The sequence below is a fragment of the Notamacropus eugenii genome, chromosome 2 (genome assembly GCF_028372415.1).
Source record: "Notamacropus eugenii isolate mMacEug1 chromosome 2, mMacEug1.pri_v2, whole genome shotgun sequence".
NCBI classification, from domain to species: Eukaryota; Metazoa; Chordata; class Mammalia; order Diprotodontia; family Macropodidae; genus Notamacropus; species Notamacropus eugenii.
The window spans coordinates 262,762,192-262,789,052 of record NC_092873.1 but is presented as its reverse complement, the minus strand read 5'-3'; the positions used below and the strand labels follow the sequence as shown (position 1 = coordinate 262,789,052).

At 38.6% G+C, this 26,861-nt stretch overlaps 1 protein-coding gene across 2 annotated transcripts in view; it reads left to right on the top strand.

Moving 5' to 3' along the window:
* The first annotated feature begins 6,170 nt into the window (after window positions 1-6,170).
* Window positions 6,171-26,861, top strand: part of LOC140527168 (protein unc-93 homolog A-like) — a 262,533-nt gene continuing 241,842 nt past the window's right edge. Inside the window, exon 1 of one of the 2 annotated variants that reach the window (XM_072643889.1) lies at window positions 6,171-6,248. The gene's annotated coding sequence lies outside the window, so the exon portion shown is untranslated. The remainder of the gene's footprint in view (window positions 6,249-26,861) is intronic. The other variant, XM_072643888.1, reaches the window with a different exon arrangement.

Genomic DNA, 26,861 nt, shown 5'->3' with positions numbered 1-26,861 from the left:
CTCCTTAAAAGAAAGGCCCATGCCCAATTCATCTTAAATTGTGTATTTATCAAAATATACATAATAATACAGAAGGAGAGAAGTGAGCACAGTGCCTGGCACATAGTAAGAATTTAATAAATATTCATTGATAGAAGAAGAAGGGGGAAAGAAGAAAATGGTCCAATTGAGAGAAAGAGAGGGAGAGATAAGAGTAGAAGGAGATTGGGAGGTAATGAAAGTCAGAGAAACGAGAGCAGAATTCCAAAAGGATTAAATAAATACCAAACTCAGAATAGTGTGGGACCTCCCAGATACACTGTGCCTCAGATCCAGATTCTCTTTTTGCTTGATTAATGTAACTCTAACACATTTGTTGAAGTGCCTAGCTAGGTATTAAGATGAGAGAAGAAAAAAGTTCATGAGTCATGGCATGTTACTCAGCTGACTGACAAGTCTAGCAGCTTGGGATAATATCATAAAGTTTGTATAATTTAGTTAAACAGTTGGCCCAGATAGAATGGAAGCCACAAAATCTTATGTGTTTACATCCATAAAATGAGGGGATTGAACTAGATGACTTGATACAACGAGAAGAGCTCAAGAGCTCAAGAGTCAGAGGACCTGGTTCCAATCCCATCTTTGATAACATGTTATCCATGTTACATTGTACAAATCACTTAACTTCCGTGGGTCTCAGCTTCCTCAGTTGTAAAATAAGGGGAATGGACAAGATGACCTCTGAGGTTTCTTCTAGTTTAAAGTCTATAATCCTATAACACCCAAGCCCTTTTCTTTTGCATCTATGTGGGACCAGTCTTGTTTAAAGAGGAGGACTTCTAGAGTAGCCCCTTTCCACAGTGTGTATGTGTGTGTGTGTGTGTGTGTGTGTGTGTGTGTGTGTGAGAGAGAGAGAGACAGAGACAGAGACAGAGAGACAGAGAGAAGATCCACTTTGGTATCGTAGAAAGAGCTCTGGATTTGGGGTCAGGAGACTTGGATTCAGATCTTGCGTATTGCTACATATTGTTTGTGTGAGTTAGGATAAATCATTTCACTTTTGTGTCTCAGTTTCTTTATCTGTGAGAGGATGGAACTGTATTGGAGGACCCTTATGATACCTTTCAGTCCCAAATACTATAAGGAGCTACTTCTCCTTTCTCCAAAGTTTGAGATACTTTGGGGATCCTATGACATTACTTCAGCTAGTATCAGTGGCAAAGTGTCAGTCTTCATCATCCTCATGTACCATCATCATCAGATTCCTGAGTGGGAAAGGATACTGAAGTCTTTGAGTAGAGTAAGAGAGGTCACACAGCTTCCAGGCCCTTCCTCCTGGAAATTTTAAAAAACTACAGACTATGGGCCATAGATACTGCCTCCAGGTTGGATATCTGCTATGTTGGCCTTAAAGATGGCTCAGTAAATTCTCATCTAATGGTTGGGGATCATTATGAAGAAGAAGCTTTTCTGAGTGTAGTTGCACAGGGTAAGTAGGACAACAAAGATTAAATTAAATGGTTTTGATAGTATTGCAGTCACCCTGTGATTATCAAGGCAGAGATTCTGCTTTTTGTTGCTTGTCTAAGATAAATTGTTAATAACAAGACTCACTTTCCAAACAAAAAAAGGCAGAGCTAACTTTCCCTTTTGTTAGGTGTTTCAAGGAATGAAAACTGATTTTATTAATAGTGTTATGGAAATCCTTGTTTTACTTCTTAAGTTTGGAGTAAAATGAGTAAAATTTTAAAAAATAAAATAAAAAAGAGAATAAGAGATAAACCAGCCTGAAAAATAATAACAATAAACGGTAGAAAATAATAAACAAGAATAGCAAGAATTATGAAAATAATACCCAGTATATGATTTTTAATTACTAGTTGTAGATGACTATACCACTACTCTAATCCATTTGTGCCAATAACTCATTGTTACTTGAACCTGGACTATAGCAGAAAGGAACCTTAGGGTTCATCCAGGTCAAGCTCCCATTTTGCAGATGAAGAAACCAAGACCAAGAGAAGGTAAATGACTTGCTAAAAATCACACAGGTAATAAGAAGCAGAGTTAAAGTTTGAATCCACATTCTTGGACTTCAAATTCAAGACACTTTCCGTTGTTGCCTTGTTAAATTGTGCGTGTGTGTGTGCGTGTGTGCGTGTGTGTGTATTTTCCAGTTTCAAGGATCTCAAATCATTTTATTTTATCAATTCCACTTCACCCCCATCCAAAAACTCCAGGTGAGGAAACTTCCTTCCAGTGATGTAATTGGCAGTTATTCTACAATCTTTAGTCAGAGTGGTTGAAACATTCAAAATTAAGTGAATTGCCCCGAGTCACACAGCTGGAATTTAATTAGAACTAGATCCTATATCTTCCCGACTTTGAGGCCAGTTCTCTATTCACTACAGGATAATGCTTTCCCTTCAAAATCTCTATACATGTTATGTTAATTATTCTGTTTCCTTTTTAAATACATAAAATATTGTACATTTAAGCAACTTGAGTTTAAAGGCTTTGAGGTTACACTTGACTAACAATAGTTTCTCTCAAACAAACTGCCATTTCTGTAACTGTGTTAAAGTCAGCGATTATGCTGGTAAATAAACGTTTAATAACCATCTCTCTGAAGAAAAAAAATTACACAAGACATTCTTTTAGGTCTAATCTACAGTGTTAACATTTTCTCCATCCCTTTCTTAAGTTAAGACAATCAATAAAAAAATAAAGAAATCAAACCCTAATTTGTAGCATTTGCCATTTTCCAAGGTATAAATGTTTACAATGAAAATTTAACAATCTGCTCTTGAGAGCCAGTCTGAGCTGGTTCTAGCAAACCATTTGCTAGATTTCTCTATTATCTATAAGGAATGATAAAGTAATTAATTATAATGTTTCTGGATAATCTCTGTTACTATTTATTATCACCTAAAAAGGGAATGGGGCATAGGAGAAGTGAGTCTTCTGGGAGATGGGTTGAGAATGATATAGAAAATTTCAAACTATTTAGTACTGAATAGGTGGTACTTAGTTTTTAAGGGCAGTAGGTATATGGTAGTATGAAGGGAAGTGAGGAAAAGGAGCCTAGAGTGGTGATGTTGGAGCGTAGGGGGCCTAGAAAGTTGAATAAGAAACTTCATCTATTTCTCCATTGTGTCCAGGATTGGTCCATGAGTGGTAGAAAGGTGAACAAGAAGGTCACAAATGATTTTGGCCTCTACTAGATCATTATGCCCTTAGATCTGGACAGTTTTGAATTGTTGCAGAAATAAACTTACCATGTTTCAAACACATGCTTATTGTCACAGAAGAATATTTTCATAACACAATTGGGTAATCATTTATTATTGAATAATTATTGGCTTAAGTTATGGATAAAGAATTTTTAGAATCAACCCTTGGAGTTACCATCACAAGCCCCATAAGGGTTTATGGACTACTAAATGGGAACCACCATAAAAATCAAGCTTGCTTTTTTTAAAACTTCCAGAAATTCACAGTGCCTTTATATATTTTATTAAAAATCACAGGGTTTTGATCATGCAGTAAAGTGCTAATGAGGGGAGCCCAGCAGCCAGAAGTAGCCTTAACACGGGTTGCAGGCCTGGTATCTCGTCTCACACACCAGTCCCAGCTCTTCCAACTTGGAGCAATTTCCTTGGAGTCTTAGAGATAGGAGTTTTTTCCTCTTCCAAATACTCAATTTTTTTTTGCCCGAACCCTTGGGGCACTGCTAAAAGCCTCCAGCTATCATGAAGGTGTCTATAGAGGTTGTTTAGTTCACCTTGGATAGTTTCTCTCTGCCTTTGTTAGTCTGTCTGTCTCTTTGTACATATATATGGTGGAAAAATATTTATAAGTAGTCCTTTAAATACTGGAAGGTCGCCATCATGTCTCCTTAATCCTTTTCTTCATGTTAAACACGACATTTCCTTCAACCCGTCTATATATATGTTCATCCTAAAATGTAACACCTAGAATTGGGCACAACACTCCAGAGGTAGTCTAATCAGGGTTTCTATTAATTAGGTCTAGGCTCTCAAGAGAGGTAACCAGAAACCTTAGGATAAAGTCCTTGTCTCTGATGTGAATTGGCTCTGTGACCCGGGGCAGGTCCCAACCTTCTCATACCCCATTTTTCTAAGAATGAGCATTGCAAAAGAGATGCTGATCCTCATTGATAGAAATTCCTTACCTTGAGCTCCCTAGACAGATGAGAACACAAGGCTGGTTTAAAAACAAAAAAACCAACAGTCGCCACTTCCAGCTTTTTGGGCAGCCAATGTTCACTTAGCTCTTATGACACTCGTAGTTTACTGAAACACTCATGGTCTTTTCACATTAATTGTTGTATATCATGTTTTCCTCCTCTTGTATTTATAACATTAATATTTTTTAAACCTTAGTATATAGGGTTTCACATTTATCCCTATTAAATATCATACTTTTAGATTTGACTCATTGACCTACCCTGCTGAGGTTTTTTTGTGGAGGGCTTTTTTCATTGAGCATATTAGCTTTTCCAGTTTTGTGTTTTCTGCAGATCTGATAAGTTTACAATCTGTGTCTTTATTCCAATCATCAATAAAAACGCTGAACATTTTAAGGGATCTGGGCCAGAGTACTCAGAAGTCTAAATATTAGGACCAGAAGTCTGTAGTCAACTTTCCTGTGGCTGACCACAGGGTATCCAGAAACTTCCAGAAATTATTTATGAGTACAATCTTAACATGTGGTATTGCTGTTTCCTCCATGACTTGTAAATACCTTCAAATGAATAACTATATCTTCTGCTTTTCAATAATTCCTCATGGCGCTGAGAATAGTGTTTTCTTCAGGGTACTCCAAAGATAAATGCGTGTGTGTGTGTGTGTGTGTGTGTGTGTGTATACATACATACATACAAATATAGGGAAGCTAGGGGACTTGGTGCTGGGCCTGGAGTCAAGAAGACTTTGAATTCAAATATGGCCTTAGATATTTACTAGCTGTATGACCCTGGTCAAGTTACTTAATCCTGTTTAACTCAGTTTCCTTAACTGTAAAATGAGCTGCAGAAAGAAATGGCAAACCACATCAGAATCTTTGCCTAGACTCTCTGAGCTGAGACTGTCTCTGTTTTCCTTCCTGGGTACTCAAAAATGTGCACGAGTTAGCCTGAGGCAGGGGACCATTTGGATGCCATGGCTGAGATGTGCTCAAAGGGTAGTTCCGTACCTTCTAGTTACCTTAAGCAAAGAATTGGCCGAGTCTATCTATCTACTGTGTTTCTAATAAGCACAGAACATTTAACTCATGTTCCAAATGATAGCCCTTCAAATACTTTGAGGATTTGAACCCCTCCCCTCTTCCCTCTCCTCCCCTCCTGTCTCCCCTCCTGCATTCAAAAAGAATTGGTAATGGCTGAACAAAAAAAATACATGTATACATACATACACAGATAATCATATGTTGTTACTGATGCTTCATAACCCCATGGGTCATAGCATACCAACACTGTTCATGGAGTTTTCTTGGCAAAGCTACTGGAGTAGTTTGATATTTCCTTTTCCAGTGGATTAAGGCAAATAGAAGTTAGGTGACTCTCAAGGTCACACAGCTAGTGTCTGAGGCTAGATTTGAACTCAGATCTTCCTGACTCTAGGCTCAGCACTCTATTCACTGAGCCACATAGCTTATATAATTTTGTATATATACATAGATGTGTATGTGTATCTATACACATACATGCACACATATATAGTATACTATAGTGAATTAGTTACTATTTTTTAAAAAATCACCACTGAAACTCTAGGAGAGTTAGTATTATCAAAATAGGAGTCATAAGGGAATACTGTATCATGGTAGCTTTTTCAAAAAGCATCTTAGATGTTCAAAGAATTTTTATTGGAACTGTTCACTCTTTTTTAGCCAGGATAATTAAAGAGCATACATATAGGTACAATAAAACAGAAATTTGACTTTGCCTCTCAAAGACAGTTCAAAGGGTAAAGAGTCTGGAACTTGTCTAACTAGCCTGTCACTCAACAGGTATACACAATCCATATGGCAATACCTGTAGGTCCTCAAAACGGTCATATCTCCAAGGCAAAGTTAGGTGGTTCTCCAAAAACAAACAATGGGAGGTTTGGGGTTGCTATGCTATCCCCTAGGAAAGCTCAATGCTAACAGAGGCAGAGGTTGCGACAACATTTGGATCAAAGTAATATAAGTAGAGACTATAACATTTTTCTCTCTCTGGAGAATACCAATGCCGGATTGAAATGGTAAGTCTACATTCCTGACTTTTTATGTAAGGCTAGAGGTAGGCAAGCATTCTTACAAAAGAAGGGTATGTGAGGGGAGGTGTGCTGGTCCACCCCTGGCATTTGTGCTGTAATGACTTCAGGCTGGGGAACTCTGAAATAGCCCCCTCTTCTCTACTGAGATTGCCCATGAGCCATGGCCATGAGCAATTGGGAGGGCCTACCTCATCCCAAAAGAGGAGAATTAGTGAACCCCTAGACTGGGATCTACAGGAAATCAGAGGAATGACAAGCGCCATCTTCTGGGATTTGTGAAAAAAGTGAAATATGTAGGAAGTGTGACGTGTACCAAGACCCTTGCCTAGGATGGTCATAAGGGGACTGAGGTTATATAGGTATCAGGTCAAGACTCATTCATTGACAGTCACATTTTTCTAGGAGCTATGAAAAGAATCTGTTTCTTTTCTTTGACCTATAAACAAGTTTTTTCTTCTTTAAGTTTTGTTTGACAACTGTGAGATGGTGGCAACACACTGGGTGGTGTCATGTGCTGAATTTCCTAGATTTTCTGTGTGGGGACAAGTCAGGGAAGTGACTGTCCTCCAAAGTACCCTTTGTGTCATGTGAGAGACTCTCACACAAAGCTTCCACTAATAGAATGTTAAAATGATTTGGGGGATACTTCAATCCAGTGAAGACTTAAAGGAAATAGAAAGAGAGAGGCTTGGTTAATTTAATGTCATTGTTTCTGGATCTGTATCTATCTCTAAAATCCCTTTTTGCCGTTGTTGTTCAAGTCATTTCAATTGCATCTGACTCTTCATGATCTCATTTGGGGTTTTCGCAACAAAGATACAGGAGTGGTTCACTATTTCCTTCTCCAGCTCATTTACAGATGAGGAAACTGAGGCAAACAAGGTTAAATGACTTGCCCAGGGTCATACAGCTAGTAAGTATTTGAGGTCAGATTTGAACTCAAGTCTTTCTCATTCTAGGTCTGGCACTCTTTCTACTATATTACCTATGTCCAAATCCTATAATCTGCTGTGGGAGAATGACCAATTCCACCCTCCAAATAATTTGGTAGAATTCAAGCCTCTTTCATTGTCTGTCTTACAAATAAATATTACATAGGTTCTTGATAAAAATCTGGATAGAGGAGTAAAAACTTTCATATTGGGTTTCATTTAATATTCATAGACCTGGAATGAGAAATATACCAGGCCTTATCCACTGTAATTTTGTGTTCACATCCCCAATCCTCAGACCAACCCTCAGCCCTCTGATCTCCAGTGAATCATTTCTGTACGCTTCATGGATTGGCCCTTGGTACCCTTTTAGGCTTCTCCCTTTTACAATGTCCTTTCGCCAACTTTGCTTGTCAAAACCAAAGGACTCAGGGTATAGTATGTTGACTTGTCTTTGAAACATAGAAAATGCATCATTGTAATAGTATGCCTCTGTCTCCTGGCAATTCAGAGTATTTCCCTTTTCTGGCATTTCACGCAATACTTTTCTCTACCAGACAACATTATGCAGTGTCATGTTAGATTAAGATACAGAATGTCAGACTTCCTTCAAGGAATACTAAAGAGAACATAACATATTCTAGAATGATAATCCTGGGGAAAAGCAGTAAGTGGTAATAGACATGGAACTGGCCTTAAGAATCCAAAAACGTTGTTGGTTTCAATTATTTCACGATCACTCAATCAACTGAACCATTTTGAGCAAGTCACTTCCTCTCTCTTGAGACTGAGAGTTTACATTCTATGAAATGGGGATAATAATACTAGCTTTACTTTCATTGGTTTTGTTGGAAAGGAAGCACTCAGCAAACCATCAAATAATATTGTGATGTATGCCAAAAGCATATATCTCAAAGCATTCCTAAAAGTCCAATCAATCAACAGACTGATTGCCTTTTATGGGTAAAGAATCACAACCCTAAACCAATGTTATAATTTATGAGAGCCTTGATGTCCTCAACACCTAACATAGCCTAGTATTTATAACCTCCTCTTCCAGTAAAAATTCACATCCATCTACCAGATGTTCACCAAGCTACCTGAAAATTCTGAGTTTTAGCTCTATTTGGAGATACATACTGTATTCTTCATGTGTATGGACATACATACATATATATGTGTATATATACACCATGTTGTTCAAATGCCTACCCAAAAGACTATTTTATGGAGAATTCACACAGGGCAAGTGCTTACATGGTGGTCAGAAAAAGTGATACAAGACACTTGGAAGGTCTCTCTGTTAAGGACTTTGGAATTGATTGTATGACATGGGAGACACTGGCACAGGAACTTTCAGCATGGCATACCCTCAGCAGAGAAGGTGATGTGCTCAATAAGCAAAGCAGAATTGAAATAGCTCGAAGGATATGCAAGATACACAAATTTAGAGAATCCACCTCACATATTCACATGAACTACTTGTGCCCAACTTGTGATAGAGCATTCCAAGCTTGTATTGATCGATCAGTCACAGGTGGACACACTGTAACTTGAATCTAACATAGTGATGTCATTTTGGTTGTCTGAGAATGGACAGCCATGATGTATATATACATAACACACATGTGTACATATGTACATACTTGTGTGTGCATACATGTGTGTATCCCCAACATAATTCATCCTCCAATCAATTATTTTTGGCAGACATCTGAATCTTTCTGTATTATGTTTCCAATCCATAATGATAGTATGAGAATTCAGTGGTGAAAGATCTGATGGAGACTATTCTGGTCATTATTATAGTATATTTGTTTTGCTGGTATTCTGATGGCCCATAGAATCAATTTATGTCTTGCTATAATATGAGTCAAAGTGAAATCTCATGGGAATTGTATGGGAAAGAAGAGCTATCATTCTTGCATGCTTCTAACAGAAATCATTCCGTATTACCATTCTTCATTCAGCAGGTATTTAGAGGCACAGAAGGCAAGATAGTAAAAGCTTGGGAAAAAAAATGTCAGACTTTATTACTACCAAAAAAAAAAAAGTTAACTAAAAGAATACCAATAACTATTGATCTGTGCATTTAATTTTCCACTTATACCATCTCATTATGAGAATAATCTATATATTCATTGAAAGCATCCATGATGAATATATGAGGGGGGACAGGCAGACTTTCACAAATGGTATTCCATAGTAGACTACATTTCTAGCCACAAAATCTTCTGTTTGATATTCAGAGACCTTTATAACCTGTCTCATCCTTACATTTCCAATCTTTTAGCATACACCCTTTTTTATACTCTGAGATTCAGTGACACTGGCCTCTGTGTTGTTTCTTGATCAATGCACTACATGTCCAGACTATGTATTTTCACTGATCACTGCCATGCTTAGAATGCTCTTCCTCTTCCTTTGCATGTCCTGGCTTCCCTACTTTCCTTCCAGCTTCTCCAGGAAATCTTTTATGATCTCCCTTAATTCTAATGTTTTCCTTCTGTTGATTACTTCCAGGTTACCTAGTACATACCTTGTTTATACATAGTTATTTTATGTTGTCTCCCCCTTTAAACAGTGAGCCCCTGGAAGCAATGACTGTCTTATACCTTTCTTGGTATCCCCAGCACGTGTAGGTGCTCAGTAAATTTTTATTGAGACAATTGATTATATGGCATAGAGAATGCAACATCCTACTTTGCTTATCTTTGTTGACTACTTAAAAAAACCCATTTAATTCAGCAGAGCAAAACTTTGCCCTTATTAAAGGCTTTTCCCAAATAAGGCATCTCTCATATATATGTCAAAATCTTATAAAATTCTTTGAAATCTTTGTTCAGTGACTCTGATTATTAATACCATATAAAAAATAAAACCAGAAGATGCTTGCCAAAGGTCTTTGTTACTGTCACGGGGTAGGTTGAGCACAAAGTTCAAGGGGAAGAGGGATTCTCTATAGATGGTTGTAGCCACCAGATGCTTCTATTTGTGAAAGACAATGTGCTGACTGCACCAAATGCTGAAACATTATAGAATTTCCTAAAGAATTTTCATGATCACTCATAAGATTTTGGGTTAATTATTCACAGATAAAAAACCAAGTGAATAAAGAATCTCTGTTGCCCAGATCAGTGGGATCAAGCACACAGCCTGTGAGCCACTCATTCCTGAGTGAGACTGAACCAGATTAAAAGGTGACTGGAAAATATTTAGCAAAATAAAAAGATAATAAAACACAAATAATAGTATATTTTAAATCTAAGTCAATATGTGGCTACAGGGATCCTTATATACAGATTAATGGCCCCCATTTATGTTTGAGTTTGACACTGTTGACCCATGAAGTTGGATGTGCAATCCATAGCACATCTCCATCAATAGATCTATCTCTTGAATTGATACTGCAAATGAACGATGATCTGAGCCCAGAAATAAAGAGGGAGAGAAGAAGAGGCTGAATTGCCTTTGGTAAACTGAAAAGATTTTTTTAATGATCACAAGCTTCTTTCTCTAAAACAAAAGCCCATCTTTTTAATAACTGTTCTCTTCCAGTGATGTTGAATGGCTAAAATTTAAGGAACATAATATATAATTGGAGTTAAGAATCACTCAAAAGGCCACTGAAAGATGTGTGGTAGGAATGAGCAGGCTGTAATACATTATAAATAAATGAGACTATGTAAGAGAAGCATGGCACATAGCTAGCTAGATGATAGGTAATAGATAGATGGATTATAAATAATGGAAGCATCTATTAAGCACCCACTACATACCTGGCACTGCACTAAACATTAGGATAACACATATAGGAAAAAAGAAAGAAACCAGCTCCCTTCAAGGTTAATTTTAATGGAGACAACATATAAAAGGGTTCTGAAAAGAGTGGGGGCCAGGGTGGGAGGTGGGAGTTACTCACATAGCAAGGTGTCAAGGTCAAGGTCTGAAGATTCAGGAGCAGAGTGGGGAGGGAAGTGAGCATGACTGGCCTGAGTACTTTTTCAAATGATGGCTCCAGGCAAGAACTCATCAATCAGGAGAGATAGCACAGGGCCTGGCATATCTTTAGGGTGAGAAAGCAGTTGGGATGGATGAAGAAAAACCCAAAGATTCAGGAGCCAAGTTGGCAAAGAAAAGAGCATGGGTGGCAAATGATGTCATCAAAATATTTTTTAAAAAATGGAAAAAAACGAGTGAAAAAATGACAGTCAAGTCACATAGCAAAAAGACAGGTCACACAATCCATTGGTATTCATGTGATGTCAGAAGAATGAGAAAAAGTCACCCAGAAAGTTGAGTGGATCTGCTATTGTGCATTTATGGTGGACTACATATCAACCATTCAACATGGTCAGGCATGAGTGAGCTGTGAATCACATTGCTAGACTCGCGCTGATGGGATCATAGAGCCATCAGAGCATTGGCATATTAGAGAACTGAGCTGGGCATTTGAGAAAGACAAAAAAGGGAACTTAATCAGAATTCCTTCCCTCTAAAAGCTTATAGTCTAGCTGAGCATATAAGACAAGCACATTTGACACAATTAGATAACCACATAAAACATTAATGATTAAATACCTAAGTGGGTGATCTGAAAAGTAAATTGATAGGCTAGGAATCTGAAGAAAAGGGAGATAATCAAATTAGAATGACTGGAGAAGGTTTTATACAGGAGGAGGACTTTGATATTGAGAAAGGGGGAAAGAGGAGTGAGCAGGAATTGTTTCATTCTTTGTACTTTTATCATTAGTACCTAGCACAGTGCCTGGAATATTTTAGGAGCTTAATAAATACTTGATTTATTGATGGGGAAATGAGAAGAGCAAAGATTTGGAAAACAGAATTAGCATGAAGTGTTCAAGAGACAAGTAAGAGAACATACAGCTCATTTTGGAGAGTATGGTTAGTAGCGAGAGGTAGGAAGATTGAGTCAGATTATGAATGCTAAGGTGTAAAAATTCTAACTTATTCTGTATATAATGAGAAGTCTTTAAAAGCTTTGGAAGGGAAGTATGGTAATAAAGGGATTTTAGTTAGAGTGGTCATTTTATATAGGTATAACATGGAGACTTGGAGACAGGGAAACTAGAGGCAGGGAAACCAGTGAAGAAGTTATTTTAATAGGCATGGAACTAACAAGGTGGCAGGGAAGAGAGCCATCATGAAAGGATAACTGACAGTCATTTCAGGATATAGGGAATAAGGAAGGAGAAGGAATTAATTCCAGGTTTCAAGGCTTAAAGACGGAGAAAATGGTACCATTAATGGAAAATGGAGTGGATTTTAAGGGAAACTGATTTTTAAAAAAATAAACATGTTAGATTTTAGGCATTTCAGGTTTAAGATGATGGTGAGATGGTCAAGTAAAAGTTTCTCCTAGGCATGTGAGTTGGATGGATACTGATATGTATATTGACCCAGATAGTGCTTATCTCTTTGTCAATTTTGGAGTAGGTCTTACTCTGCATTTTGTCTTCTGAGAACTTTCAGGCATCACTTCAGCCTGTCTCTGTCTATCTTTTACTCTCCAGGGACAAAAAGCTCAGCAGGAGAGATAGGAGCTCAGTTACCCTAGAATAGACCCTGTGACGGTGATGGTATTTGCAAAGTGGGCTCATGAAGAGAGTAATAAATGTACTTCAAAGTCTTGATTTGCTTTTTCTGTAACTTGATTAAAGCCTGTGGAATGTGTCTGACAACCTTGAAGGTACCGTTGGGGCAGTATATCTTGCAGAGACACAGCAAAGATTTTAGAAGGATTTTTTAAAAGCATATAATTACAGTCCTTAGCAAAATTAAAACATCAGAGTGGTTGAAATATTCTCACAATTATTGTACCTGACCTTTTCCACTGAGTAATCCTACTTTGATTCAGCATCCCTTACTCATGGCAAATAAATTTCATTGGAATGGTCAAAGAGGGGCTATTGATAATAACAGGACGCTAAATTGCGGGTCGGAATGAAGACAATATGTTCTAGGCTGGTGGAAAAAAGGTCATATGGTTCTGCATCTTGGTATTCTTCAAGCATAGCCCTGTGTCATGTATATTGATCAGTAAATATTTTTATAAAGGTGGGGGAAGGGAGGAGTATTAACTGTGGTGGAAGTGGAATCAGTCAACCATATTGGCACAGATAGAGATAGATGACTTGGTGTGAATAACTGATCCAAGGTAAGTCTGTTCAGTAGAATGAAACTTCCTTTAACCTGTCCATCCATAATCAAGAGGCACCTGGGGTCCTATGGCTGCCCCCTGGCTGCTAGGGCCTCTCCCTTCAACTGCTCCCAAAGATCCTGATGAATATCCTTCCTAGGAGCTCTTCCTAATTCTTTGATTCCCTCAAAACTACTTGACTTTTATCTCATTCTCTCAGGAAATTGCGCTTGGCTGGGAGACAGGAAATGGAATCTTAGGCTAATAACTGGAAGAGTGAAGAAAAGACAAGCAGTAAAGGATGAATACAACAATAATATGATAAAACTCAGGATGAAATGAAACTGGGGGGCAATGTTAAGAACCCCTTCCCATCTGCATCCCCCCAAAATCTTTGTTTTTGAAGTAATATTTGGGATGTGACGATCAAAGCAAAGAGAGAAGTTGTATTTCAAGTGGATGAGAAATTGATGGGAAAAAAGGGCAGATACACTCCATGTATCTTTGTTTATCCTTTGTCTGCTAAGGAGTGTTCCTAGATCTTCAAACTCGGAAGGCTAGGACAAAAAAAGAAAGGTCAACAAGAAGTTAAAATACAAGATAAGTGAGAAGACAGTGAGAATGAATTCAACTGTCCTAAATGAGTTCAAGTCCTCAGGTCCAGATGAACCACCCCAGAGTACTAAGGGAAAACAAACAAAGAAACAAATCCAAATTCAAAAATGGTAAATGTTCCTGTTGAACTACTGTCAGGCATCTTTCAGAAATCATGGAGAATAAGAGAGATATCCTAAGACTGAAGACATGCAAATGTTGGGCAGATTTTTCAAAAAAGAGAAGAGGATAGTATCTTCAAACTTTACACTGGTGAGCTTGGTTCTGGTTCCTGGATAAATTATAGAATTTATTATTAAAGGGATTGTTTATAAACATTTAGAAAACAGCATTAACTAGAAGCCAACATCACTTTATCAGGAGTAGTCATTGCCAAACTTATTTTTATCTTTTGCCCCTCTTTTGTTGTGCCAGACTTACTAGCATGGTAGATGAGGGGAATATTTATAGGGGAGTATTTATTTTAACCTAGATTTCATAAAAATATTTGACAGTATCCCTCATGCTATTCTTGTGGGCAATATTGAGACATGTGAGTGAGATAATATTATAGTTCAGGAGATTTCCAAGCGATTGAATGACCGAACCCTAAGACTAGTCATCAATGTTTTGATTTCAACATGGATGGAGGTCTCTAATGGAGTAATCCATGAACCTCTCATTGACCCTTGGTTAATCAAAATTTTTATTAGCATATTATTAGGTATGGGTATAGATTCTTATCAAATTTGCAGAAGAGTTAAAAATAATAGGGATTTTTGACACATTAGATGATGGGGTCAGGATCCAAAAGAAGCTTCATGATAAGCCGCAACAATAAGCAGAATCACTTCTACTTATTATTATAAGTGAAATTTAATATGGAAAAATATAAAACCTTTCATTTGATTTTTTAAAAAATCAATTCTAGAGGTATTTAGGGAGTTTGGTCTAGAGAACAGTCCCTATGAAAAAATTTAATAGTCTACTTCAATAATCTAGTTCAAGATAAGGTAATAATAGAATATGGAACATTGGAGTGGTGTTAGGCTGCTTTGAGAAGGCATCAGGTCCAGAATGAAGCAGGTCACCTCTGGAGTACTTTGCTCAGCTTTGGATGCCATATTTTGGGGAAGACATTGATGAGGCACATCAGGTCCAGAGTAGGGTGACTAGACTGGTGAAGGGCCTGAGATCAAGCCACATGATAATAATAATAGTAACAACAACATAACAGCCAGGTACTGTGCTAAGTACTTTATAATTATTATCCCGCTTGGTCCTGACAATAAACATGGAATAGGTGCTGCTATCTCCACTTTACAGATGATGAAACTGAAGCAGACAGAGGTTAAGCGACTTGCTGAGGGTCACACAAGTAGGATTTGGTTGAGTCTGGATTAGAACTCAGGTCTTCCTGACTCCCTGCTCTACCTTTTATCCATTGCACTGTCTGGCTGTCTCTGTAAGGATTAGTGAAAAGAACTTGTGGATATTTAACTTGAAAAAGAGAAGATTCAGGTGTGGGATATGATAGTTTTCTTGAATGGATGAAGGGCTGTCACATGAAATGGGTTAGATTTGTTCTGCTTGGTCTCAGAAGGCAAAATATGGGACAGCTGAAAGTTGCAAAGAGGCAGATTGTTTATGGAGATGATAATTGTAATAAGGACTTGGGGATTTTCTTGAAATTCCATCTAGAGAGGATGCCTTCCTTCTCTTTTTCCCAGTACAGAAGACAACACATAAAAGAAAGCTGAAAATGGGGTATGGTTGACTATGAAGAAATGAAGGTACTTGAACTAGAGGCATTGTAGAAAGAGGAAAGGAGATGGAGACAGAGATGAAGAGGAAGAAGGAGACAGAGAAGAGAGGAGAGATCCCAGAAGTGAAAGGTACTTCCAATATGAGAAGTTTGGGAGATTTTAATGTCCCTCTTTCAGTTTTGGAGAAGTCAAATTTTCCAGGATGCAGCCAAAGCAGTCCTGACGGGAAAATAAAGTTTATATTCTGGAATATCTGATACTATTGTAAAACAGATCTGACTGAGAGTGAAATATACTGATGCCACAGCATGGAAGGCAGAGGAAGGGCCATAAAAAACAATTAAAGGGTCAAGCTCTGGTCCCAAAGTCATGGTGTTGGGAAGGGAATCTCTATAACCTCTTGTTTGAAGGTCATCAGATTAGTGAAAATTAAGGAAGGTTTCTGTTTGAGAGTTCTTAAGTCCTGCAGCCCCAATATAATGGAACATAATGGATCCTCTGAATCTCTATAAAAACATCTCACAACTTCTGTCTATCATCCAGATGTCTTGTCTCCAATATACTGACTAAATACATTTTCTTGAAAATTTCTGTTTGCATCTGGTTGACTGGTATAGGAATAGGCAAAGTTGCAGATTCAGTTAAGAGGGAAGAGGGATGGTAAGAAAATGCAATCTTCTTCTAGCCATTCTTTACTTCCTGGCCACTGACTGGTGAAAGACTAGAGCACATCTCAGGAAAATTTCTCTCAGACTTTGGGTTAATATTTGTGGATATAAATAATTAACCGCCCACACCCACCTACTCAAGAATTTCTTATGGGTCTGTCACTGCCAAGGATACATGAACCATAAAACCTACAGGACAATACTCCAATTGTCCTTGCTTGACTCCCATGGGCATTGTGCCGAGGTGGGCTGTGTGCCCCGGGTTACATGCAATGAGGACCAGTATGCACCTTTACCTAAATCTGAAACAAACTAAACACCAACTTATTTTATGGACTTCAGAAGGTGTTGTTGCTTGTTTGCATTAATATAGACTCTCTCAGATCAATCTTTCTTTTCACCTAGTGCAGGAAATGAGAATCCTGAAATGCATAGTCTGTGCTTGCTCTAGGTCAGCTGTAGCCAGAACTCCTGTATTTGAAACACGCTCACATTTGGGGTAAGCTTTGGCTGTGCACCTGGACTCAGTGGGTTTTCTTTTCAAATTGAACCTCAGAACTCTTTGCCCTCTATTAACACAATTCATAACTGTGATCCAAATCCTGCTAACCAGCTTCCTTGTGCCACTAGTAAATCTACATTTTATTTTTCTTGTAACTGGAAGACCTCCTCCTCCTCCTGACCTATAGATTCGAAGGTTAATTGAGATTTCTGTGTTTACATTCTAATCTCTTTGTGTACTTCATTCTAAATTTTTATCTTCTTTTCCTGGGCGGTGGTTAATTACTCTTGTGAAGGTAGATCCTGATGTGTTCAGGATGAATTACGGTAAAAGCATTTCCCTGATAAAACTCAGATGGCAGAAAAAGAAGATGATTTACACAGGATTGTGTTACAGGAGCAAGCTAGGCAAATTTATATCTACATATTTGACCAAGACAGCACCAATCCCTATTCATCTTTCTCTAATATTTTAGGAATTGTATCGTGTTGATTTTAGTTTTAACTCAGTACAAAATATACATGGGGCCAGAAGAATTGTTGTTTTGAAATGACTCTACAAACATGACTGGATTGGGGGAGGGATAGTTTATTGTATCATAAGAAATGATTAATATGAAAAATTCAGAGAAACATAGAGAGGACTTGTGTGATGTTGAGTAAAGAAAGAAAACTGAATCAAGAGAAAAATCTAAGTGATGACTACAACAATTTAAATGATGAAAACAATTAAGAGCTGTCAAATTGTGATGAATGGTAGTGAACAATCTCAATCTTGGAGAAGTGATAAGTAAACGTATCTTTTGTCTCTCAAAGAAGTTAGGACCATTGATGTGGAATGCATTATATGCACAGTCAGATGATGGTACGATGTTTTGCTTAAGGTTTTTATTTTTTTTTGGATGGGGAAGGATGGTTACATGAGGATGGAGATGTTCAATGAAGGGAAAATCTTAAGAGTATATGATTGTGGCATAAAGCAAAAAGCAACAACAGATGAATCTATTTTTTAAAAAAGATAAAACAATTTGATTTTAAAATTAAACAGACCCAGAAAGAAAAATAATTCAGATATGGACTGTGTCTATATTCCACTCCCATCTCAGAACTGTTTGTAGAGTAGCACAGTAATCTTCATCTTTCCTTGCTTTGGATTTTGAACTTTGATCTTTGAACTTCTGTTGCCCTTCTGATTTTATACTATACTATTGCTATTAATTTTATAATATTCTTTGATTGCATAATGGTGATTCCTCCCTGATTAAGCTATTAACTCCTAGAGTGCGAGACCTATGACTTTTACTGCTTCAAATCTTCCCTAGTACCTAGAGTAGTACCCAACTAGTGCATAGTAGGTCTTCAATAAATATTTATTGTCTGATCAGGGTTCAGGTCTCTCTTTACTCCTGTTTTTGGTGGAGTGTTTCATTCCATTACCAATGCAACATTGCTGAATATGAACTGTCTGCTTCCTCTGCTACTACAAATACCTTACAGTCAACTGTAGGGAAGAGTAAGAGGGGATAAGTATATCCTCAATAGAGAAAATATTTTTTGATTAGTTCCTAGTTATGCCATAAGATAGTTTTTTTAGAGTCACAGGGTAGTGCTGGGAATAGGATCAGGGAAACATGGATTTGAACTATTATCTTTTTTAGTTTTCAATAAATGTGTTCAGTTATATTAGCTGCTGCCCTTGCCACAATCTAACCATTTGAAGTCACAGCCTGTGGAAAGGAAATAAGATGAGCTAGGAGGAAAAATTGCTGAAAAATATTGGTCACTCAGGAGTGTCTAGCCAGGCAGACAGGATGATCCTGGGAATGAGGATCCAAGCTCTGACAGGCATCAGAAAGGTTATTAGCTCTTATGAAGAAATTATGCAAGGTGCAATGGAGGATCCAAAGACAGAGAAGATATGATACAAGAGATGGCCCCTGACATCAGTGAGCTAACAATCTAGCAGCAGAGATAATATAAGTAACCAAAATGTTGAAAAGAAAATGGTAGGCGAAGAAGAGAAGTAGGAAGCAGTATGTGAGTTCCAAAGGGGGAAAGATCACATCCAGCAGGAGCACTGGGGTATTGGAATGGGGTAAGGGGAGAGGGCATTTAACAAGTATAGGGAATGACATGAATAGGTTTGGAGTTGGGATAGTACAAAAGTGTAAGGCCTATGTGTGGAACAGTGAGTATTCCATATCGGCTAAATCATATGGTACAAGAGGAAGAGTAATGTAAGATAAAGATGGAATGTAAATTGATCTGTTAAAAGTCTTGAATACCAGGCTGGGGAGTCTGGACTTAATTCAGTAGCCAAGAAGGAACCATTGAAGATTCTTTCCACATGACAGAAGCAGAAAATTAAGTTCTAAATATGCCCCAAATGAGCAAAACACAAGCATTAGCTATTTAAGTGCTGTATATATTTGTCAATTAACATGCATAGATAAATGGCAAAGTATTCATCTTTATAGCCTTACCTAGTATTGGACTAGTAGTTCAACCGATGTGAGTATCACTCAGAATCATCTTGTTTCCTATAAGTCTAAACCTCTGGATTAGAATGCTTAATCATGTGCATTTTGCAATGTAAGGTTAGTCTCATCTTTTAAAAATTCAAAAAAGACCAAAGAGCAAAGAGTTCAGGGCAACGAGAGCAGTAGCCAGATGTTTTGGATCTGGGCTCAAGATAAAAAACAAAACAAAATAAAAAAACCCACCAAAATAATTTGTCAAAGACTATGCATTGTTGCTGTATGGTATATTTATCATCATTTATCTTCATTTAAATTTGGCTTAATATATTTGTAAAAATGTCTGAAAGAAAGCCAAGTAGAGGACATAGGGGCCCAAGGAAGGGAACTGACTGGTTATTTGAGAACTCTGTATTGTTTGATGTATTTTGTGTTTGCTATGGAAAAACATGAAATTGGAACCTGAGCCAAAACTAATGTATTGGAGGCACTTTGTTCCATTGTCCCATGTTTAAAAAAAAAAAAAAGATAAAGGAAATGCAAGCCACTGTGAGGAGACACAGCCTCATACATACACATATGTTGCTATGTGTCCCTGTACTATTTATCCACACTGTCAATGACATAAGAATTAACCATTATTCCTCCAGTATGATAGTGAGCTTATTACTCCTGGGACATTGAAAGCAAACTCTGGACAAAAAGGACAGTGGGGATTAACAATGTTGGAGAGAGGATGGGAAATGATAATGAATACATGGAGGAGGCAAAGTTGCTAAGCTCTTATTTTACTTCTGTTTTCTCTGCCAAGGAGAGTAAGGAAGGACAGAACAACAGGAGTTGTGCCTTAACAGATACCAAGATAAGCCAGGTGAGAATCATTGACCTTAAAGTCATTCTTCATGATTTCAAGACAGTAGGCTCAGATGAACTATAATATGGTATACTGAGAAAACTGGCTTATATAATTATTGACACAGTCAGTAATCTTTAAAAAGTCATGAACAATGGGAAAGGTGTTAAGGTCAGCTCAGTTCTCACGTGAATGGCCTTGGGTCACGTAAAGGTGAGGGCTCTTGAAACCGTGGCACTCTCACAAGGCCTCCCAGAGAACAGCTGGGAATTGAGGAGTGAGACACGATTTATCTCGTTTTCCACCTCTTCTCGGTGGCAACTTGCCAGGGAGAGCATCCCACCCTTGAGATTGGTCCGTGGTCTGAGCACACCTGTCGTTAATTGGCTAAGGGGCTGAGAGCATGTGGTCCACGAGCGAACTAGCAGGGGGAGAGCTTAAATGGGGACAAGAAAGCCTGAGAGGTTGTTGTTCTTCCTTGCTCCTCGGGAGGAAGAAGGGGGCTCCCGCAGGTAGCACTAGCCCTGCATGCTGACATGTAGCGTGTATCGGGAATAAAACCTACACCTCTGTTTGACTCTGGAGGTCTCTTCTCCTATTCGTTTATCCAGCTGGCCACTGAAGACCTGAGATAGGTAAGAGGACCCGAGGAAGCCCACAGCAATTAGGCCAGTTAGAAAGGTACCATAAAAAATAGAGAAAAGCAAACAACAGTTAGGTGCACAGTGAATAGAACTTTGGAGGGATTTGGAGTCATAAAAAAAAACTGAATTCAAATTTGGTTTTGAACACTTACTAGCTGTATGGCCCTGGGTGAGTCACTTAAACTTTGTTTTCCTCAGTTTCCTCATCTGTATAGTGGGGATAATAATAGCAACTAGTTCACAGGGTTGTTGTGAGAATCAAATGAGATAATAACTGTAAAGCACTTAGCACAGTGCCTGTGCACTATATAAATGTTAGCTCTTCATCATCATCATCATCATCATCATCATCATCATCATCATCATCATCATCATATGTCCCAATCTTTAAAAAAAAGAACAAAATAAAATCTGCTGCCAAGATCCCATTGGGTTTGATTGACTCCTGAATAAATTCTAGAGTGTTTAACTAAAAAGATAACTGGTGAACCTGTAGAAAAGAAAGCTTGGCTTTATCAAGAACATGTCAGGCCAGATGAAACTTACTGCCTTTTTTGACAGGGCTACTAAACTGATAGATTAGGGAAATGAATGAACAAATGAGTGAATGAATGAAAAGACTTTTAAGCACTTACTTTGTTCAAAACACCATGCTAAGCATTGGGAATACAAACTAAGGCAAGGCAGTCCCTGCTCTCAGGGAGCTCACAACCCTGACATTTCAGCTGCTGGCCAGATAGAAAGATCCAGAGGTCCTTAGGTCACAGAAGCAAAGGAGATGATAATGCATCTTCATGAATGGCATTTCCATCGATAACATTACATCCGTTTCTGTAACAACTATCTTTCTAGGTCTTCAGTAGCTTTGCTTGCTGACAAGATAGAAACCAAATTAACTTAAGAGGTAAAATGGTGGATCTTTTCCACTAGGGAAGAGTCTGGCTCTACCTCAGCTAAAATTTCAATAAGGCTTCAATAACCCTTATGATTATTATTATCAGAAACCTGAGGAACTCAATTACTTAAGCTCTTGGACATTATGTCTTAGGTGACCAGGGAGTTAAATAGTTTAAGCCTAAGTTCTTTGGACTAATCAAATGTTCTGGATCACCATGGTAGATTTTTAGATAACAATAGGTTTGTTGTGATGGTTCCCAATCAGAAGAGCAATAGATCAGGCCTACACAACTTGCAGCTCACCAAAAGATTTGGTGGGAGTGGGGTTGGCTTGAAAAATGTAGAGGAAAACATCTTTTGTATGTAGAGATAATCCTTGGGCACAGCAAGCAGTCCAAGGGTCATAAGCCACAGGAAGGCAGCAAGGTATGCAGGCCTGCAATACATATGGCTCCTACCACATGTTAAATAGTCATATGGTACATATAACATAGCAAAACAGTTAGGTGGTACAATGAATAGAGCACTGGTCCTGGAGTCAGGAGGATCTGAGTTCATATCTGGCTTTAGACACTTACTAAGCTGTATGCCAGAGCAAGTCACTTAACCCTCTTTGCCTCAGTTCCTCATCTGTCAAACGAGCTGGAGAAGGAAATGGCAAACCACTCCAGTACCTCTGCTAAGAAAACTCCAAATGGGGTCAGAAAAAGTCAGATAAGACTGAAAAAAATGACTAAACAATGACACATACAACATAGCTCTTTGTACTGGGTATCACAGACATCCAACATCAGGGTACCACAACCTTTGATAAAGGCAAGACCAAGAAAAGAGAAAAGGTCTCGGATGGCAGCATCAAGGACAAAGCTGTTGCTCACCTTGTGATGCACAACACTCTCTGCTAAATCATTGCTTAATAAAAGGTTTCTTGTCTCTGAGATCTCAAGCAGCTTGGCCATATAATCCAGTTCACCAGTCTTTTCCAGGAGCATATTTAAGTAACATGGCAGCTGAAGATAGAGCCCCAGTGTTAATTTCCCCTCCTATAACTCTTGGGAAAGTAGCAGCAACGATTTAGAAAGAATACTGGAAAAAAATAAGAGAAAAGATCATAGTCATGGGAGAAAACTTCCTCACAGAAGCTTGCCAGTGTTGGCAAAACAGGTTAATGGAGGTAGCAGCCTTGTTCAATCATGAGCATTTCAATCATGAGCATTATCTTAAGACTGGCTCAGTACTGGATTGGACACTGAACCTATCTATGAAAGCAGGAGCAGTTAGTTCCTGGTATCTCTCTCAATCATACTTCATTGGGTATAGTGGTAGCTGAATCCTTAGCTCGCCATGAGGACAACGCTTGTTTATCTGTTATCAATTACTGAGAGAGAAACCAGGGCTGTAGGATCATAGATTTAGAGTTGGAAAGGACTTCAGAGGTCACTGAGTCCTTTCCTTTTACATATGGAAAAACTGAGGCAAAGAAAGATCAAATGACTTAGCCAGGGTCATTTAGATAGTAACAAGAAGGGGTTTCATTCAAGGTCTTCTTGTCTCCAAGTTCATTGTCCCATCTGTTACCCTACACTCAGCCTTGATGTTTTTGTTCTATCATAGAGCCTATGAACTCATGTTATAATGCTTGTCATAGTTGCCAGGAATGAAACATCAAATGCAAAAGTCAGTCAACTAATATGTGCCATTATTGCCCATGAGATGAGTAAGCAAATGGCTATAAACAGGATCTATTAATCCTCCATTTAAATGTTTTCACTTAGAGGATAATCTTTTGGATGGGTAAGATTTTTTTTTTTTACCCAGTATTTTTCTCTTCGATACAGTCCATAAAGTATCTTTAGGCCTAGTTAGAGCTACAGTGAATGATATATTCATGATAGAGTAAAGACAGAGGTGACTATTGATAATACCAATGCTAGGATTTCCACATATTGACTAATCTTTGGAACATGATGTTACCTATGGAAGATGCCTTAGAGAGGAGATGTTAGCCTACCCCTGATCTAAAGGAGTTTTGAGTCAGGCAAACATGTGGGAACTTAAAGAAGCTGAGCTGAGACAGAAATGAGCTGGCTACAGGTCAAAGCATGGTTCCTGGGACTGTGTGGAGAAGTAGTAGACATTGTAGTAGATCAGAAAGGAGTAATTGTGCATAATCCTTGACTTTATGCTAAACTTTGCTCAGGGTGACCACTCCACAAACTTGTAACTTTGACTAAGACAAAACACAACATCAAATCCATGTAGTCTTGTCTTCCTGAGGACCTTGTCTGTAAGGTTCAGGACCTACTGACCTGGCTAGCAGGATGTGAATGATTCCTGTGTTCTAGAAGGGCTATGGGGAGGAAATAGAAGTCTGTGATGTTTCAGTGGTGTGCAGCTAGCCTGAGAAAGGAAATAAGAATTCATGGTGCTGCAAATATTGAGCTGTTTAAAGAAACCTAGATTACTTGGGGTAGGTTAAAACAAAAGAACAAACATTTTGAGTGGGAAAGTGAAGAAGTATGAAGGTCAGCAATTCAAGAGCATTGTATTAAAAAGTAAGTCAAAACAATTCTAAAGGACTCATGAAGAAAAATGCTATCCACCTCCAGAGAAAGAATGGGGGCTGAATGTAGATGGAAGTACACTTTTTAAACTTTAATATTCTTATTTTTTTAGCCTGTGTTTTCTTTTGCAACATGGCTAATATGGAAATGCTTTGCATGACTGCATATGTAGAATCTACATAAAATTGCTTGCTTTCTTAAGGAGTGGGGAGGGGAGGCAGGGAGGGAGAGAATTAAATTAAAATTTAAAAGTGTTAAATATTTCTGTTTACATGCAACTGAGGAAAAAATTAAATGTGAAAAAAGAAGTTAATGGTTTTCTATTTGTGAACCCCCTGTCTGCTGGACTGGACAGGCACTCTGGTTCTTTGTTGAGCAACACGAGCCTTACTGAGATGGGAGGTGCCCCACTGCCACAGATTAAGGATTCCACTGCAGGTCAAAGGAAGGGAAAAGGGGGGCAATATTATTATTATTTTTACCAGATTCAGGGCATGCAAATACCTTACCTGATCGTCTCATTCCCACACCCCATCCCAGCTCCAGTTCCTCTCTATGCAGGGGATGGGGAAGGTAAGGGCTCTGGACTCAAATAATCTGGGTTCAGACTGCACCTCTGATGCCTCCACTCGCATGGCCTTTCTCTCTCTTTGAGTTGTTCTTCCAGAACCTCCATTTAAGGAGGGTGTCCAGGTCGGCCACATCTCATTCCTCTCCAGGTTGTGCTCTGGGACTTTCTCTACCATGCCTCCACCCAAGTATCTTCATTCTCCTCCCACCTCTCTCTTTCAGCTTTCTTTTATGTGTCAGAAAATGTGGCTTGTATTTCTATTTCTAGCCCTTAGCCCAGTGCCTGGCACACAGCAAGTACTTAATAAATGCTTATTTACGGACTGACTAATGATATGACTTTGGACAAATTACCTCACCTCCTTGGGCCTCAGTTTTCTCATCTGTAAGGTGAAGGGGTTTAAACTAGAGAGATGCTGAGGTCCTTTCCAGCTATGACCCTGTGATTCTATGATCCACTATCAATCCCTAGACAACTCCCTTCAAAAAATAACCCAGTTTCTGACTCTTTCCCTTTGGTGGTATCTTCAGAGTACAGAATGGTGTTCTTGCTATTCCAGGAAAAATGTTGGGATGGGAAGGAGGGTGTATTCCTCTGGAGAATTTGGCCTAGGGAATGGGACTTCAGAAGGTGGGGCAGGCAAGAGCTTCATCATGAGTTTTCTCATGAAGCAGCCAAGTCTACCCAGGTGGCCTGAACTGGCAAGATTCCTCCCTGGCCTGTACCCACAGCTAAATACAGCCACTCCTCTATGGAACTGGCACTCTGGGTGGCAAGACTCGAGAAACATTGGGCTCCTCTCCAGGTCCCTCCCACCCCTCTCAATGGTAAAACTGAACTGACCATAAATCATGCCCCTTTATTGAAACAAAACATAGAAAGGCTAATAGAAGGTGAATCAATGCAGACACATTCCCCAAGGGTTTCTATTATATTTCCAAAATGCAATTTGTAATTTTCCCCATTCTCAAGCCTATTAAAATAAGCTGTTAATGGCTGGGCTCTCCCCAGCCATAGTTTTCGATATTTGTAGGCCTCATTGATAATGAAACCCAAATGGGGAAGAGACTATGAGACTTTATAGAACACCTTAGCTATAATTCCTCCCCCTTCTCCCACCCTAATAATAAAGCTCCCATACTTTACTGCAGTCCATTGCTGTCCCTAAGTTTTCACTATGGGACTTGGACAATTGCTTTCCAGTTCCAAATTCTTTATATTAGGTTAGAAAATGTGTGTGTGTGTGTGTGTGTGTGTGTGTGTATTTGTGAGAGACAGAGAGAGACAAAGACAGAGAGATAGAGAAAGACACACAGAGAGAGTATTTGCTTTACAATGGCACTAAAAGGTAGAAGCAATAATAATTAATAATAGTCATTTATATAGGGCCTTAAGGTTTGCAAATAGCTTGGTATATATAGTCTCGTTTAATCTTTACAACAACCCTATGAAATTGGTGTTATTAATTACTCCTGTTTTACAAATGAGAAGACAGTGTGAAAGAGGTTAAGTGACTTGCCCAAGGTCTGACAGCTAGGAAGTGTCTGAAGCAGGATTCTAAGAGTGGTATCCTGACTCAAAGTCCAGCACCTTATTTCCTATGCCATCTTAAGGTAGGTAGGAAAAGTCAGGTAAAGCACATGCAGAAGCAAGGAGTTTTTCACTGGAGGGTGTACTACTATTAATTTCATATTCAAACATTTCCTGAGAGAATCCATTTTCTTCCTTTCTTTCAAATATCAGGACACTCCCCTTCCCCCTTTCTGTACAGTTAGGCTGCCTTGTTTCTGCGTGGGCTGTTGCTACCACTATGAATCTCTCTTTTTTTTTAACCTCCTCTCCATAAATCAGTGTCTCCCTTCTCCCTGACTCTTGTGTTTGGATTCTACCTCTCTGGAATTCTACTGCATCAATCTATGTTGTGGGGGGAGGTGGGGAGGGGAGGCTAAGTGGCCAAATCTCAACAGCTTT